We start from the raw sequence: 19165 nt of genomic DNA, 5'->3' as shown, positions 1-19165 counted from the left end.
GGAGCGTAGCTTTGTAGTTTGAGGAGATCGGTTTTGAAAGGAAGCCTGCTCTCCTTACCCGTGACAGTTGGGTTTTAAAAAACAATTTCTCAGGATATTATCATTGAGAGGTTCTGGCTTTATGCAAATATGAAGCTGGTGTTCACCCTTCCGTGCCCGCGCTCGCTCATTCGTTTGTTCACCTGCCAAATATGGCGCTGCCCCTGCTCTCCCCACCCTGACAGCAAAGTGAGGGTGAGAATCCCGTGAGAGAGTGAACAGTTGCAGACTGAGGGGGGCGCCTTGGAGGAGAGCAGGGTCTCCCCAGGGCAGATGAGGAAGTGGTCCTCCTCCCCTAGGCCAGGCTGTGTGTGTGCCTGAGCGCGCGTCTGAGCAGGCATGAGAGGTGAGAGGCCGTTCACGGGGCCTTGGCTGGGAGTGGGGTGTGTGGCTTCTTCTAGGGAAGCGTCTTCCCATTCCCGACAGAGGGAACGACGTGTGCAAAGGCCCCATGGAGGAATGAGCGCGGCACATGGCCAGAAGGGAATGTAGTGTTTCTGAGTGGGATAGGACAGTGGAGCGATAGGGACTTGGTCAGAGGCCAGCACCAGAGTTTTCGTCGTCTTCTTCAGCATTGCTGATGGGTTCTGCCCCAGCGAATAATATGACTAAACGTGCATTTTGAGAAGAGCAGTCCTGTTTCAGTGTAGAAAACGGATTTTCAGCAGGCCAGAGTGGATCCATGCAATCACTCCAACTGGGGCCAGGATGGGGGGCACGTAGCTCCCTGCTCTGACAGGATTATAGTCTGGTGAGTGAGGACAGATAGTCAACGAACACACAGATGAAGAGAGAGGTAATTTCTGGGGGTGATTAAATACAAAAAAAAAAAACAAAAAAAAACCCAAAAAAAACCCAAGTCAGCCAAGAGGTATCTGACCGACAGTGCCAGTCGATGGCAGCAGGGGGCGCTACCGATACCAATTCCATTCAGGGACGATCTCTCTGGGGAGGTGAGATTTTCCTCTCTAAGCGCAGCATTTCTCCCCTGTTTTGGGTTTTGCACAGCTCTTTAGGACTTACCAGCTCTTTCGATGCTTGTCCCTATGGGCTGGCTCTATAAATGGACCTCTGGATACCCTCGGTTTTCCTTGGCCTTCGTGCAGTCATGGAGAGTGGAACTTGAAGGAACTTTCTAGATCATCTGATTCACCTCTCTCATCCTTCAGGCAACAAAACAGAAGCCTGAAGAGGAACTGTGCATGGGGTTAGCAACCACATCATCTTAGTATGCAGGCCACCTCAACCGGGGGTCAAAGCCCCCTACCTCACCATTTGGTCCTCCGGGTAAGGAGGGGTACACAGCTGTGCTCACTGAGGTCATACTGCCTGTTTCCAAAGCACTTTTCACTCTTGGGTGAGTAGGAGACTTCAGATACTTGCAGAAAATGATTAATGGTCTTTTTTTTTTTTTTTTCCCTCCCCTGGCATCTCCTAATGCAAAAAATCTTGGACAGCAATCAATTTAATTTAGACTCCAGAAAGTGCTACCTCCTTTTTTTTTTTTCAATCTGGTTTATGTTAATGATATTTTTAAAACACCCTGAAGCTCTAAAGCATATTTAAGACCATGAAATAGCATTACAAAGCTTTTGCCATTTACTTTACAGAGTTGCATGGAATGCAAAGTCAAAAAAAAAAAAAAAAGGTAAAACGAATTCTCTTTCTCCTTGGTTTCCTTAAGATTTTAAGACATGTCTTAAGATTTATAAAAATAAATATATATATATGTGTGTTTTCCATAATCGAGTCTTATTGGTTAAGGTTTAATCTAGAACATAGTTTTCATGGTTGAGTTGAAAATCCCTTTGGGACTCATGGTATAACCTAATTTGAAATAACGCTTCCTGAGCTGTTTTTAATTAAAGTTCTTTTATATTGGATCTCTTAGGAGATTCCTCACCCCTTCCCCCCTTTTTTGCAACATTGTTCTGGGAGAAAAATCCCAGTGCACTTGAAGGCATCAGATTTAGTCAAGGCCATAGGCATTGAAGAAAGAATTAGATGGGAACATTTACCTTGGTGGAAAAATTTCATTAATGAATCTCAGATCTATCCTACTGCCAGCAAAATCTCTTTTCTCATTTGAATGAGATAGGCACTTTATAATCCCCAGTTTCAGATGAAGAAATTGAAATCCAGGAAAATTAAGAGGCCAAATCCACAGAGATAAACCAAAAGCATTATGACCATCCATGGCTTGAAGACATTTCTTAGGGCATCTTAGCTTAGATGAAACAGACGAGCTCAGTGGAGGGGAGGCTTCATTGGGAACCAACAGTGGAGCTTAGAAATTCATGTTTGAATATTCCTTTGGGGCTTTTGTTTCTTTGTTTGTGTTTAACAGATCAGAATGGCACAGGAGAAACCAAGTTTCCTGAGTCCATTGAGGACAGAAAAAAGTCAGCTCTTCCTCAAATGTGTCACAGAAATTAGGGGGCTGAGCTGCACTTGGCTTCAGAGCAGGATCAGAGAAACGGCAGGTGCCAAAGGTCTGATCCAGGTAACTGGGTGTTGTAGTCTCCTGTGGCTGCTGTAACCACTGCTCTGAGGGCCAGATGTCCAAAATCAGTTTCACTGAACCGGAATCAGAGAGCCTGGGAGGGGCTCCCTCTCCAGGCTCCAGCGGACTATCCCTTTCTTGCCTCTTCCAGCTCCTGGTAGCTGCCATGATTCTTTGGCTTGTGGCGGCATCAATCCACTGCATCTCTGTGGTCACAGTGCCCTCTTCTCTGTCTGTGTCAAATTTCCCTCCACCTCCCTCTTAGAAGGTTACAGAAGATTGCATTTAGGCCCACCCTAATAATTCAGAGTAATCTCCTCATCTCACGGTCTTGAACTTAATCACGTCTGTGAAGACCCTTCTCTGTGTACAATGATAATTGCAGGTTCCAGGGATTAGGACCTGATATTTTGGGGGCCACCATAGAGCTTGCTATACTGAGCCTGGATCCATCATACTGATGTCATATATTTATGGCCAACCGAGGAAAGGCTACGGTCAAGAGGCCAACAGAAGAGAGCCTTCCTGCTCTCCAGACTTGGTGTAGAACGTCATAATCAGTGTCTGGCAGAACAAAAGACCAAGGGTAAAAGCTTAAGCAATACAAAGCTTCCGAGTGACCACACTGGCATGATTACTGCTGAGTTTGTTTATGAGAGGAAAGAAAGCAGCCATGTTGGAGATCTCGGGTGGTTTTCATATCCTGGAAGTTATGTAGAAATAGTTGGCGAGGAATGTGTTATTCAGGAGTATAAAATAATTTCTTGTTCAAACAGACCGCAAGGCCTGAGAGACTAAAAAATTCTCCCAGAGAGAAGAAATGTAAAATGTCCTTCAAAAAGTTATTAATGTGGCCCTTTGGGGACAAAGGCCCACATCATCCTGCGTCTCCTGTTGATTTTACCCCATGGAGACTTGTTGTTGGGGAGGTATGATGAAACAGAAGCCTCCAGCCCCGGTTACTGAACATTGTGGTGAGGAGCCGTTCTCCTTCCTGACTTCATTCATAAGTCAGCAATGGAGGAGGATGAAGATGTCCAGTTAGTGGAAAAGACACATTCTTGTCCATTTGCTTGCTTTAGATGAAAGAACAGTACTATACTGCTCCAAAATAAGTAAGTAAGTAGATAACATCAGCCAAACTTGATCTCTTGTAAATTTCAGAAGCATCTGTGGGCATTGGCAGCAGAAAGAAGCTTCTAGGCCATCAACCTCACTGCCTTTCCAACACCTAAGAAATGAGGATAAGGCTTTTCATTGAGATTTTCCAAATGCACATCAAGAGCATTTCTCGGCTCCCCATGGGCCTTGGTGGTTATGTTCAGGACAGAAAACACTTTTTTCTCACACTACCATCTATTGTCTCTCAAAGTTCCGGAACTTCCTGAAGTCCCAAATGTCTTACCTCTTTTCATTTCTCCCCTTCTTCTTCCCTGATCATCAAGAATAATTTCATACAATCAAGTAACTTCCAGAAATGATGTTCAGGTAGCCCTGTTACCAACCCAGCCCTGAAAGCTGTTGATTCTAGAAGAGAGGCTTTGGCCTCTCTTTGGCTGGCTATCTATTTGGCAATATTGTAATTAAAGAGAATGGCTGATCTAGACACTGTTTACAGGGTTTCTTCTGGTACCCCTAACTCAGTGACTTAGAGCTTCCTTCTTGTGTCCTGTGGAGATACCAAACACTGCATCCCCTGCTGATTTCTTTCAGTCAAAGGAACGACAACAACAACAGGTGTTTCCTATCAAAGAGCTATGCAGTTGGGTGACCCGTATTATTAAACTGTTTGAACATATCAATGCATAAAGCATTTTTCTTTCTTTGCCAAAGGGAACTCTGTCACGGACAACTCCACTCCAGGGTACAACAACAACAGAACTGAGCAGTCCTGTGACTTGTCACCCCATCAGTTTTGGCTAAGACCAGTCTCAAGGACCTGGTGGATTTTGAACCTTTGTTTTTCTCAAGGCTGCTCTGTGGAAATGATATTCCTGTCTTGTCACATAAATGCCTTTCATGTCTGCTCTTTCAAAGCCCACTTTCTCCCAAATGACCAAGCAGTTGAAGTGCAGTTGCCTCCCACGTTGTGTGGGACATTTGTAGTCTCCTTGGTTACATTTCCAGGAGACTTGGTTGGCTGGTTTAGTGATCAGGCTGAGGACATTGGCTATAGGATTTGTCTGATGGCCAGTCACTGACAGTGAATTTATTGAAAACTTAGCAAATATTTTCTTTTCTTCTGGACCTTACTCAGACCCTGCATTTGGAATGAAGTTGTCCCTAAAACTCCCCACCACGACATGACAAAGTGACCTTTTATTCCCAGAACAGCTCTTGCTCACAGGTGCAGAGGCTTCCCATGAACCCCTCTTTATCCGCTATAGCATACTGGCCTGTTGGAGCTCAGATGGGGTTGCTGCCACAGTTTTCAATGCAATTTCCAGTTGAACCCGTTTAGCAGGCACAAATAGGCCTCATGGGAGAAATATTGGTATCGCTGGAGGAATATTCGCAGGGTGACAAATATATTTAATATAATTATTTTTCCATGGTATAAACTATACAAAAGTTAGCTTGGTGGGCTAGGAGATTTCCCAGGCTGGTGGGAAATCATGGATAAATAGGAAATAGAGAAAGTATATATACATTTTAAGATTTTTATTTATTTATTTGGGCGAGCACGTGCACACACAAGTCGGGATGGGGAGTGGGGCCAAGGCAAAGGGAGAAGGAGAAGTAGGCTCTCTGCTGAGCAGAGAGCCCGTTGTGGGGCTCAGTTCCAGGACCCTGAAATCATGGTCTGAGCAGAAGTTAGACCCTTAACTGACTAAGCCACCCGAGTGCCCTCAGAAAGAAAATCTTATATGGGTATGAGTTAAATAGAGGATGGCTACATGGGCAGTTTTCTCAATTCTGCCCCAGCTTACGCTTAATGTTTAGGAATAAGTAGGTATAGCACCCCTTTCTTTTGCTCTTCAAAATCAGTGTCTTGGCTTAGACATTACATGATCACTCTAGTTAAACAAAGATTGAGAAGCACTCGTCTCATAGGACCTCCAAAAGACTTCCCAGAGTTATTATATTCAAGGTGCAATATCTGGGAACAGAGTTTGGGTGGGAGAAAGGCGTCACAGCAAAATAAATTCCACTTTCCTTCATGCATTGCTGACCAAAGAGATCACCATGGTTAGCTGCTTGGTGCTTGTGAACCTGGGTTACAGTACATACAAAAGAAAAAGGTTGATGAGAACCAAGTACCATTTTGCCAGCTGAAACATTTAGCTCTCTTAATGAGGGGATCGATGGGAGCCTCGTGGTAAAGAAGAAGTAGGAGAAGAGAAATTTAAAAAATCATTTACATCTTTCTTTGGACTCTCTGGATATCTACTCTTCGGTGACTCTGTTTCTTAATTATCTTCTTTGTCCTTATGCAGTACAATTTAGACAACTCTTGCTTCTAACTTCCTTCTTCTGCAAGAAAAGGGGGCAAAACATAACCTCATCTATACCTTTATCTGGGACACACAGTTATTCTTTGCTTGGTCATGGGAAGGGCTTGGCCTTGTCTATCTCCTGAGAAAAACTGGCTGAGTAGCTTTGCCTCACATCCATGGACACGGGTAAGAATATGTTGTAACATGAATTGCAATTAGTTATTAGCTTTTTCAATTCATGCATGAGAAACTATGATTTAAACAATGAAAACAAAAACAATGGGACCAAAACAAGATCAAGGCTTGGAGCTAAGTTGCTAGAGTGACTATCTCCAGGTCATTTTTCTCTTCCTAAAATCTCATCCCTGAATTTTGACATGCTAATTCCCTCCCTCCCCCATTTAATTTGTAAGCAAAGAAATAAGGTGACAACCCAGGCCCAACATCTGTCCAGCATTCACCACAGCTCATCACCACAGACAACGGACACCGGTTGTCTGATTGGGAGTCTTCCTGGAATGTTCAGAGAAACCTGTATTTTTTTTTTCAATTAGTTTTATAGATGTTTCAAGGTGGGGCTTGCATTTTTCTGTGGTAAGCTCACCCCTCAGGATTCCCCTGGAGGCTTACTAACCTTGTCCATATTCCTATTTTATGTGAGCTGAGCTGTACAAACTTGCTATTGCCATTTGGAACTTTGTTTTCTTGCCCTGAAATAATTTGCTGTTCCCTTACAGCAAACCTGGGCATCAACAACTTGAAACTGGTCTACAGACTGAAAGAAGAGAAAATTTGCTCTGTGGTTATCACATCAGAGAGAGAAGATATCCCAAAGTTTAAGAGATTAGCATTGTTTTGTTTGAGTCAACACATATGCCACATTATCGGTCCACATTATCAGCATGGCTCACAGGAGTCCTTGGTGGACAGCTTCCCGGGAGGCTGGGTCTGATGGACTGTTTGTAATTCAATGCTATTTGTGTTAAAAGGAGTCTTCAAAAAGACTGGCCCACTCTGTTTTTATTTTATGTAGTTTTCAGTGTCTATGTCCATTATTCCTCTAACACGGGAAGGTATTCTGCACATATTTGGGCATTCCTAAAGTCGGACTCTGAACACAGGAAGTTTGGGTAAATAATAAGGGAAAAATTCTTTGAGAGTTTCTCTCTATGCTTGTTCTCAGCTCTTTTGGCAGATGCATGCCTGAAAAGAAAAGGTGGATAGTTATCAATACAGTTTGGTTCAGGGTTACAGAAAGTTACCCCGAATTAAACATTTCTGTCCTATTGGCCTACTGGGGTGCTTAAAAATCCCAACCTTTAGACCACACACTCTTAATTGTGGTATGTGGGTTTCTAGGAGTTGAAATTAAAAAACCCACAGAAGGTTATTTAACAGTTCCAACTTCTAAGTGTGTCCTTAAGTTCCTTCTAGATTAGGCCCTGTGGCCAAGAATGGTGACAATTGAGTTAAACCATTAAAGGCCTTTGTCTAAACACTAATCTTGTGGGATGGGAGGAGGAGGGGACCAACAGTGCGTGATGATGCCAGTAGGTGTGATGGTCTTACTGGGAATTTACTCATTGATTAATCCAGTAGCTTATAAGAAGGCCCTGGGGAGCAGGATAATAAAAGGAAGGGGGAAAGGGTTAAGGAGAAGAACCTTGATTGGCCCATCACACGATTTCCCCTTTGTTGTCTTAAAGGAGTGTGGACAGAGTTCATGAAAATATACACCTGAAAAATGTATTATTATTTAGCAGCCTTATTGAGATATAATTCATATACTATACCATGTATGCATTTAAATTAATTTATATTATATATATTAATTTATATTATAAATATTATATAATTAAAGCATGCAATTTAATGATTTTTGGTATATTCACAGAGCTGTGCAGGCTTCATTTAGGATTTTGCTTGCCTTTCCATTTTGGCATTTCTTCCCTCTGCAATGTTCTTGTGCTAGATATTGGCTTGCTCCCTTCTTGTCACTCAAATTTGTGCTCAAATGTTGCCTCTAGAGAGCTAAAGAATTTTCCCTTCCCTAAAATAGCATCCTGTCTGATGTCCTCTGTTCTCCTGACTTTAGGGTCTCCATAGCCCCAGTGTCCTGTGACGGTCTTGTTTGTGTGGGTTTGCAGTCCTTGGCCTTCTGAGGGCAGGACCTTCAACCTACCCTGGCTGCTTCCTCAGTTCCTGGGCCCAGGACTGGTTAGCATTAGCAGCTGGAAGGAGGAACGAGTGTGGGGGCCTGTTCTTTCCACAGTCTGCGGAGATAGAAGCAGAGGGGGAAATGACAGGAGCAGCAGTGACCGAGAAGGGCTGACTCACCACAATTGCTTCCTGGGTCACACATCCCCTGACGCTTGACCCTGGAAACAGATGCTGCCTCGTCACCCTGTGCTGCCAGACGTGGAGATGGCAGGAAAGCCAGGCCTGGGGTTCTGGGGCCTTTAGCTCTAACTTTGTGTAGGATCTGCAGAAACGATCTGGTCTCTCTGATCCTCTGTAAGACGAAGACATTGGATCTCTGGTGCTTTGTAGTTCTGACATTCTAGAACTGTGATGGACTTCTCTGATGGGGCATAACGGGGCAAATACAGGTAAGGTGCACCTGGGAGGACTCTACCTTTAATAAATCCTTTCTCTTTGGCTGCGTTTGCCAGGTGAAGCTGTGTGCCTCTCCTCCTTCCCCTCCACTCCTGACCCACTCCCTTTTGGACGGATGGGATTTTCTAGCGCCTGGGGTCTTAGATCCATATGGCAGAAGAAGGGTGAAATAAAAATTGTGCTTTGAATGTGCCATTTGAGCTGGAGCTAAATTGAGGGAAAGCTTTGTCTGTGAGTTTACAAACATACAATTAAGGCTCTTATAGTTATCTAAATCCACTTTCTTGCCTTATAATTTCATGGTTAGAAGCATTACAGTTGTTTTTAGATTTTCGTTATAACTGCATTATAACCACAGACGGAACCGAATAGTGTTTGTTTATTTGTGTAACAAATTATGCCCCTCAGCTTATTTTCCTGTGTAATTTGCATGGGGTGTACATTTTGCAAAAAAGTATACATTGGTCTGAGGGCCTTCTCCTCTCCTTCTGTCTTCTCCCCCAAAGCAGCACCAACAAAAAGGTTGGGGACCAACATGCACATAAGGGGATTTCATTCACGAGTATATTACACTGCATTTTATGTGTGAACGACACACATGTCTGCAGACAGACAGACCTGTAGAAAGAGAATTGTACTAAGAGACTGAAATTTAAGTCAGCTTACTTCTTCGATCTTTTATTTCCATTTAAACTCTGGCACCAAAGCACACCTCAAACACACTCTTATAAATTACAGATATTTTGTGTAAAACCAGAATAATAGTTCTCTGAGTTGCTGTTGAGTTTGAACAAGATAATGTCTGAAATTCCATTGCAAATGGAATGCTAGAGGTGACTGGAATGACGGGAAATGGTGCTATCTTTCATGCCAGGTTAAAATTTGTTCAAGTTAAATTTTTTTTTTTTTTAAATCTGCATGTATGGCATTTGGGTCTCAGACTGAATAGGGATAAACTTCTTCCCACGTGCCCATTTGAAATATTCTGTATGAACAAGGACTGCTGTCAGCCTGGCTGACCACATAGGGGTCCTGATAACACAACAGAAGACTCATGATGTGTTATTTTCTGGTTCTTCTCAGCAGTCCAGATTTCCATGGTGACCACATTGCCTTGGGGTATCCAGTAATTTTGTCCATAGCTTGATTTTATCCTTAGATGTTACTTTTTCTTTGGTCTCACAGATCACCTGTGACAAGTGGCAGAAATGTCCGACGTGGTGGTAAAGTGGAGTTTATTAGAAACAAATTAAACATATGTAATATATTTACACAATTTGGATTGATTAGCAACTTGGGTGGGGGTAATAGTTTAGTTCAAAACAACATAGGACTTCTAGATAAATGACCAGGTCCTTAATGAAGCTTAGTACATTCTGGATTCTTGGTGAGATAAAATAATCACAAATGTATAAGAATAATGTAAATATCTTACATCCAAATATTTTCTTATAGTTCATGTAACATTTTTAGATAAATCATTCTCTGATAGAGTTTGTCTCTGCTATACACCAGCTGATGACTTTGCAATGACCTCTCAGTTCAAGGTTCTTAATTCTGCTCTGTCAGAGGGTAGGGGAAGTGAGTGGCCTGGGGTCATTCTTCCCGCAAAAGTCCTTCTAGCGCAAAAGAAACTATGATACTGGTAACTTCTACTTTTATTTTTTTCTGCTTTGTAGATTGGAAATGAGAGGACTCTTGGGTCTCTTGTGATGGGATAGGATGACTTATTTGTAATTTTAAGAGAAAAACACTAATTCCTTCCTTCCTTCAATTCACACAGATTTCTTGGGCTCCTGCTGTGTGTCGGTTACTTTTCTAATGCTGAAGTGAATAAGGCCACTTCCCTGACCTTCTAGAGTGAAGTAGATTGGTCTACTGCCCCGGGCTGAGACTGGGAAGAGCTTGGGCACACTGGGACCAGTTAGTTGATCACACCAAGTGGGAGGGTCTGATCATAATGAGTTAACAAAAAGTGAATGAGGTAATTTCAGGTAGTGACCGTAATAATATGTAAGTAGCAAATCTTTAGGAGGGTGCTATCAGGTGCATCTGTGCATGGGGGTGGGCAGGTGTTTTAGCGTGGCTGCTTTCAAGGATCCTGCAGGAGATCCCATTCCCACCCAGGTAGGGAGCGACGAGACATGCAGCGAGCTGTAGGAACTGTGTTCTTGGGCAGCAGGAAGGTCAAGTGCAGGTGTTCTGAGAAGGGGAAGAACTTGGCCTGTCTGAGGAATAGAATGTTCTGGAAGCAGGGGGAGCGGTATGGGCTTTGTGCGCCTCATAGAATTGCAGACAATAACAATGGTAACTGCTGTGATGTTCTGGGCCCTCCTTCATTTTGTTACATCAATCTGCACGGTTGCCCATTTTATAGACCACAGTCCTTAGGCACAGGGACTTTAAAAAGCAAAGTATCTCAAGTCACCCCAAGATTTAAACCCCAATGGATGACACAAAATCCATGCTTGTCATCACAGTGAGGGGAACCCTTTGGTCCATGTGAAGGTGTGTCTGTCCTCCAGAACTCTCCATGCCCACTGATGCCCACATCACCCATAAGGACCATTTTTGTCAATTACGTGCCCCTTCCACACCCACCCCCTGCTCCCACAGTGGCAGTTTCTGCTCAGCCAGGAACAGCCGCTGGAGGAGGCCTCTGTTGCCTTTGTGGACTTGCTCCAGCGCTGAATGAGGGTAGTTATGGGATGGCTTAGAAATGGTCACTCTGTGTGTAATCAGGTCACTTCGCTGAGAAAACATTTCTGTTTCAGCTTCCTTCCTTCCCTGGGTCTCATCCAGGGAACAGTGTTTCTGACCTTCTGAGCCACAAAGGCCAGAGATAATGGGGCACAGCAGGTCTACAGAGTCAAAAGAGGGGAGAGTCTATGATGAGGGGACACACACCACACACACAGGCACACACAGACACACACAGACACACACACAGACACACACACAGACACAGACACACAGACACAGACACACACACACACACACACACACACACACACACACACACACGAGAAAACTGTTAGAGTCCCTAGCCAGGATATCACATTGCAAATATACTTGGAAAATTAAGGCTAAGATACAGATGAAAGTTTTCCTAGTCTGTCATTCTTTTCTGATCGCTCGACATCCTTCTTCTGCTCAGAATAACGGAGAGGAAGAAGGCACTGGCAAAGAATCATGTGGCTGCTTCCCCTCCTTTCTGTCCTCACAGCTCGGCTGGCATTCAGCGCCAGCATGGCCTCTGTGGATTGGATTTACTCTCCCAGACTCACCAGATGTGCCGACAGCAGCAAGAGATAGGCTGCTTAAGAATGAGAGAGACCTTTTCCTATAGGAGAGAAAGAATGCCTTCTAATTAACTAGGGCCAGAGATGAACTGTCAAGTGATGTGGAAAATTCAAACGATTGGGATTTTGAATGTCAAATTTTAAAATTAATTGTAAGAGTGTTAATGAATTACTTAGGCCTCAACACAAGGAATCCTGAAAGATTTTTCAGAATCATCATTTTTTTTTTCTTTGTCACAACACATAAAATGATGGCTTTAAGTTCTGGGAATCAGGAGAAAAATGCAGAAGGAACGTCATATATTTTCTTTTAAAATATTTTGTACAGTTATTTGGTTTTGACGTTCAAATCTCCCTCCCTCCCTCTCTCTCTCTCTCTTTTTTTTTTTTTTTTGGTAAATTCCTAACTTCCCCCAGCATAACCATGGTTCTTTGACTTTTACAAACTTACTGAATGTAAATCTTGTTTAATTACAGCCTGGCTCATGCGTCCTAAAGAGTTATGTTAATAACCCAAATGCTGTCGATTAGTAACCGGAGACAGATTTTGTGAAGAAAACTTGGGGGTTCGGGGGAGAAAGCTAGACTCTTTTCCTTGTCCTTCTGCTCACTGCTTCAGCTACAGGTTTTCCCAAATTACGGAGACCAGGGTGCATCCCTGTCAATGCAGGGACATGGCAGGAGACATGTATGTTCTCTCTTTTTCCTGGTAATGTCTTTGCAGCTCTCCATGTCTCCTCTGGACATTCACGTTAGTATCTCAATTAGCCCTGAGGTGTTGGTGTGCCACTGTGAGGAGCTGACTTGTGTTCTGGTTCCAGCTCTTATCAGCTGTGTGACCTCAGCCACGTTACTTAAATTCTCTGAGTCTCAGTGCCTCAGTATTCTTATTTATTAAAAAAAAAAAAAGGATGTAACAATAGTTCTATAAGATTGCTAGAATTAACTCAAATATTACACGTAACCATCAGGCACCCAATGTTTGAGATTATTATCACTTAAAATTTTTTTTTGTAAAGATTTATTTTATTTATTTATTTGACAGACAGAGATCACAAGTCAGCGAGAGAGAGAGGAGGAAGCAGGCTCCCCACAGAGCAGAGAGCCCGATGGGGGGCTCGATCCCAAGACCCTGGGATGATGACCTGAGCTGAAGGCAGCAGCTTAATCCACTGAGCCACCCAGGCGCCCCTCACTTTAAATTCTGAGCATTCGGTCAAAGTCAGAAAGAAAGGACGTTGAGGCACAAGGGAGATGGCATTGGATATTTATGGAGGCTTGGTGTGGTGCTGGGTGTGGCAGAAAGCTGGGGACACGTGTGAGGCTGGCTCCCCTCTGTTCTGTTCGGCTTTGCCCTCTGTTGCCATGTGTCAGCTGTGTTCCCACTCAGGTGTTGTCGGGCTTTTCATTCCTCTGTCAAAGAGCACATCTGGCTATGCATGTTCAGCCTGAGGCAAATCTTGAAGTTAGTCTTAAATGTCCCTGATGAAGAGCACTAGACCCAGAAGTAGAAGAAATGAATTCTAGTCCCATGTACTAGGTCACCTTGGCTGAGCCATGTCAGAACACAGGTCCCTCGATATCAAGATTACATCCTTTGTAATACCTCATGTGGTTTTGGAGAGGAGATGAGAATATGTGTGTCAGAACACTTTGCCTGCTTTCATCATAATATTCATGATAATAATGAGAAATAGTTTCTTATTTTCTTGCCTGGGCCCAGAGTTCTCCTGCTTTCTATTTGCCACCTTCCCAGAGTCCTCCCTAATAATGCTTTGCTCAAACATATTCCATATTCGAGTTTTTCTTTTTAAGTTTTTTCTTCCTTAGTCTCTATCCTTAATTCATGCACACTACAGGCCCCCCCATGCACGCGCACGTGCGCACACACACACACACACACACACTCAACTTGTCCCATAATCTTTAGGGTTTCACTCCCAATTAGTCATCTTGAAAAAATATCCTCACAATATTTCCAGAGCAGTTGATGGGTTCATGTAACACAAAACTGCTTTTGGTAGAAAATACCAGACCAGGGCTTAGCCAACTTTTTCTGCAAAGGGCCAGTTAGTAAATATTTTAACATACTGTCTCAGTTGCAACAACTGAACTAGGCCACTGTAGCAGGAAAGCCATCATAGATAATACAGGAAGGAATGCACATGGCTGTGTTCCAATAAAATTATTTGCAGAAACAAATGATTAGTTGATCGGCTCTGTGAGCTGTCGGGTGCTGACCTCTGCCACAAAGGAATGAGTAGTGGTGGTGATCTCAGATGTTAAGGCAGGTAACTAGCAACGAGCTTTAGAGCAGGAGAGGGCTTTGACACCCTCTCTCTTCTACCTCACCACCTGAGTGTCCCCAGGATGCGGGCAGGGCTGGGTAGAGGCTCTCACTCTGGATACCGCCCCCGCTAGAGTTAGTTGAGCCAGTGACTGGCCCAGGGTGGTTTGGAGGATGGAAAGTTACAAGTGGGCCAAGAGCCCTCTCTCTGCCAAGGACTGATTCAGAGTTCAGGGATTAAGCCTCTGGCATGGGGATTAAACTGCAGTTTCACAGGCTGGGACGTTGCCGGCACCAGACTCGGGGCAGGCCCGTTGTAGCACATACTGTTAGCCCTGAGAAGGTCCTCACCCTGGGGTGTGGGCCTGAAAGTAATGAAAGAAATAAGGGGCCCAGGTTTTCTGCTTTCAATCTTGACTTTTTTATATTTCAGCTGAATTTGAGATGAGAACATACTTTGGAAACAACCAAGGAGCATGAAGGAATTTATCCCCAAGGCCAAGAGTGAGTAAACTGCAGAGTGTTAAGTTCTCAGTAGGGATGCAGAGAAGCGTGGGCACGGAACTCACATTCCATCCCCGCACTTTGTTCTGCTTGCTCCGTGGTGCTGCTTCCTGTGGGTCTGGAAAGTGGCTCCCCATTTCCAGGAGCTCAGCGTGCATGTGCCTGCACTCAGGATTATTTCAGAAGGAGCTTTCTGTTAGTCTATGGTCATGTTGGCCCCTCCTGTTGCTGTCAGTCATCCAGTAAACACTGCTCTTGGAGAGCCCTTGAACGCTAGAACTTGAAGAAGATGCCCCTGGGTCAGTAGGGACTTCTGGGTCAGTCCTTTGTTTCTCACAGGGGGCACTGAGACCCAGAGAAGGATGTGAGTGGTTTAGTTAAACACTGATCTGAGGTGGATGGTAGACTAGAATCCAGTTTTCTGGGCTTCTGGTCCTGTGGTCCATTCATTGCGCAACCTTACACTGTTGCCCATGATTATAAAGGTCATGGGGAGATGGGCACCAATGGTGGATTTAAAGTCAAATCAAAGAAGTAAAGGCTCTTTGACTTTGAGATGGAAACAAGTTTTTGCCTCATTCTATAGCTCTAACTTCATCAAATCATGTAAAAATCAGCTTTCGTTTATTTACCTGGAGGCTATGATCCTGTATTAGTCAGGGTAAGTTATGTTGTGGAGACAAATAAGCCGCAAAGTTAAGTGACTTACAAATCAGAGTCATATTTCTCACTCATGCTATGTGTCTGTTGTAAGCTGCTGTGTTCCTGCTCCTCACCTCCTTATTCTAGGACCGAAGCTGGCAAAGCTGCCTCTATCCCAGGGTTGGAGAGCTCTAGATCATGGACCAAATCCAGTCTGTCATCTGGTTCTGTAAATATAAATATATTTCACTGAAACATAGATATGTTTATTCATAGATACATTTATTATTCATAGATATGGAACATAGATATTATTTATGGATGCTTTTGCATTATATCAACAGAACCGAGTATTGTAATAGTGGTAGTATGGCCCACAATGCCCCAAATCTTTGTTTTGTGGACGTTTACAGAACAAGTTGGCTGACTCTGAGTCAGTGTTGCACACTGACAGGAGAAAAAGAGAGCTAACTACAAGCTGGTTCTAAAAACTTCTCCCCAGAAGTGACACACAGTCATTTCTGTTCACATTTCCTACACTCAAACAAGACATGTGGGCCAATCTTGAGTTCACCAAAGATGGTTGGAAAATCAACCTATTTCAACGTGATTTATATTTTATTTGTACAGAAGTGGACTCTCTCTAACTTAAGCAGAAGAAAGATTTACGTGAGGGGTGTTGGATAATCACACAATTGATATGAAAAATCTGAAAAACCAGGCCCCAGAGGAAGAGAAGAAGAAGCACCACAATCCCACCACAGCCATGGCCTCTGTGAGTTGTGCCCACTGGCGTCTCCTACACTCCCGTTCCTGAGCCACTGCCCACGTCCCTGAAGCCACTGTGAGTAATTTACACTTGGACCTTAGCCTGCATGTCACTCCCTCAAGATTTAAAGTGCTGGGTGGGTGCCACTGACTGACCACATTTAAGTCACGTGGTCAATGTCCCAGCAGCTGAGAGGGCTGGGAAAATGAGTATCAGGGTATCAGGTTTTTTTTTTTTTTTCCCTTTCATCTTTGGAAGGGGGAAGGAAGGTACCCCTACTTATGAAGACTTACAAAAGGAGAAATTTCATCAACATAGGAATCCATGCTGGGAAGCCTGCAAAGCCCAGGCATCATTCTAATCTTCCAGTGCTGGTAGCTGGAGGCTGGACAGAGGATGGCAGAGTTTGGCTTTGCTTTGGGTTTAACCTTTTCATTGACATTTGTGCAGCCTTATCTTTCAGGATGCTTCAGGCAGGTGGCCCAGAAAGATCGAGAAAAGGTAGGGTAGCTTCCTCCCTCCTGGTTGTTCAGAAGTCAGAATAACATTCATTACCTGGGCTTTTCTTATCCTCTTCCTCATCCATTCATCACTCCTTCCCCACAAAAGACCTCCACTATTTTGTAAAAAATAAGTCAGGAATCTAGTCATGGCCAGCATGAGAGGGACAGGAATGTATCTGGAAATCAAACTGAATATGTTTTGAAATGTTGCTCCCACTAGGTAATTCTACTGGTGTGAATCATGGGACTGGATTTTGTCTAAGCACCTGTACTGTACAGGGTGCAAGGCAGGGGTTGTTTGACAAGCAGAGGTGGGGTTTGGTTTTGGAAGGGTGAGCTCCAAAGATACAGAATATGCCTTCAGGTGGGGTTCATGGAGGTCACTCCAACCATAATGCCTTTTCACAAAGGGCCTCCAGTCTGACCCTTTGAGTTCATTTCCAAATGAAATTATGTATAGTCTAAAAGGTTGAACAGGAATAACTTAAAACTTTGCATCCCATTCCCAGAACTTGCAATCTACAAGCTAATATTTCTAATGAATCTTCTATGTTGTGAGTAACCCAATTACACTGCATCATACTTTTCATATTAAAAACATTAATTTGTTTGGTGAGAGTATTTGACCGCAGCTTTTTTTTTTAACACTATGTTCATATTCTTTTCTTTTCTTTCTTTCTTTTTTTTTTTTTCAGTGAATTTGAAGTCTCAGAATGTGGATGTGGTAAGGAAAGTTCTGGACTGTTAATGCTTCTCCATCTGAGATGAGTAAAGCAGGCAGATCTAGAGTCTCTAAAAGACATGAATCCCAAAACAGGAAAAGCTGGTGTGACAATCCAGGGTTCTAGGTTGTGTTAGAACTTGGAGTTGTGGATCTAAGAACTCAGAACTCTTATTTGTCCCGGGTGTGGTTGCATCTTGAATAATTGCCTTGGAGTGGATTAATGGTCAAGGGCTTCCTGGAAGGCTGGGATGTACATGGGATGGCTCCACACTGTCACTGAAAATACCTAATGGAAACTGTTTATGAGCTAGGTTTACATCTCTTTCTGGTGTCAGATATGTTCAAAAAATGGCTGAGATAAAAAGTACACCCGGCCTTGGGATTTTGTCAGCAGATTTCTATCCTGACTCCCACAGGTTTTTGCTAAGGTTTTGGTTGGGACCTGGAGACAGAACTATATCCCAAGGGTCCACAAAGATATGGTGATTTCCCATGACTCTGTAATGTGTGATGAGCAGGGAAAGGGTGGGATTAAGCTCAGGACATTAAATGGGAGCCCAAGGAGTGGGATGAGATAAGAGCAGGACAGCAAAACCGGTCAGCAAGTCAAATGTCCAAATCAGATGGAAGCAGGTTGGGGAAAGGTGGAGGGGCAAAGTGGACTTTTCCTTCTTCAGTCCCTCTTGGCTTTAGAGTCTGATATCACCATTGGGTTGTGCAGCCTATCCTGACTGGGGAAGCTTCCATTCAACAGACCCCACTCCTTCTGTTGGTGGGAAGTAGAGAGTGTCTTAGAGTTGGCAGTCCAGTTTCTGCTTGGGAACAGACCATGAAACCAAGGCTAAATTTTCTGAGTCCTAGATCTTACTCACTTCCCTTCAGCCCCCAAGTGGCATCATGGGCCTGGGAGTTGCTCATCTAGAACCTTATTGCTGCCAACCAAGCTGACTTCCCTTATCTCTGTGTCACCTTCTCTGGCATCACCTGCAAAATCAGCCTTCTCAGAGGACCCAAATCAAAGTCAGGTATAAGTGGCCATACCTGGGTATCCATGTTGATCTCCATGTTCTTCCTTTTTCTTTGCTCTGCAGAAGAGCTTGACCAGGGAAGGAGGCTGCAGGCTTCTTCTGTCACCAACAATCCCCCTGCTCTGGTCTGACCCGGGATCCCCAAGTACAGTGGTTCTCCCAGGAGGCTCTCTTGAAATTGTCAGAAGATGGTTTGGGGCACTGTAGAGCTCAGCCAGGCCTCTGATGACCAATGGTGACTTTGTTCTTCATCTGTGTCTGCTGCTGCTGGAAATGGTTTCAAACGTCTGGAGTCAAGTTTGCCTTTTTTAAGAATACTTCTCATGCTCGATCCTAATAAGAGAGAAAAAAGCCTCCATACCCATTCCATGTATTATACATGATTAAAGCTTTCCCCCCTCATTCCCACTCTCAAGGTTATTATTTTTATTGATGACAAATGGGAGATTTTGGTTTCTCATTATCTGCTTCACAAAAAAGAGTATGCTATTAGTCAAATGAAATCTACAATTTTACTTTGTTTTTAAAAAATATTTTATTTATCTATTTATTTATATTAGAGAGAGAGAGAGAGAGAGAGAGAGCAAGAGCACACATGCTGGGGGGAGGGGCAGAGAAAGAATCTCAGGCAGACTCCGTCTTGAACATAGAGCCCCAGGTGAAGCTTGATTTCATGATGCTGAGATCATGACCTGAGTCAATATCAAGAATCAGACACTTGCTTTTTAAATGACCCGTATTCAGTATAATGGATCCATCATATTTCACCATACTAGTCCAATCTTAGTATTTCAGTAGCTTAGGGATAACC

General features: G+C 43.6%; 1 long non-coding RNA gene across 1 annotated transcript; it reads left to right on the top strand.

The window, feature by feature from the left end:
- The first annotated feature begins 14551 nt into the window (after positions 1 to 14551).
- On the top strand, positions 14552 to 18553 carry LOC125083989 (uncharacterized). Its single transcript, XR_007122428.1, has 4 exons — positions 14552 to 14688; positions 15961 to 16174; positions 17298 to 17326; positions 18418 to 18553. It is a non-coding gene; the product is annotated as an uncharacterized LOC125083989 (long non-coding RNA).
- The last annotated feature ends 612 nt before the right edge of the window (positions 18554 to 19165 follow it).

Source organism: Lutra lutra, chromosome 13, assembly GCF_902655055.1.
Source record: "Lutra lutra chromosome 13, mLutLut1.2, whole genome shotgun sequence".
Lineage (NCBI taxonomy): Eukaryota > Metazoa > Chordata > Mammalia > Carnivora > Mustelidae > Lutra > Lutra lutra.
The sequence above is the reverse complement of the archived record's forward strand: the minus strand, read 5'-3'. Positions and strand labels throughout refer to the sequence as shown.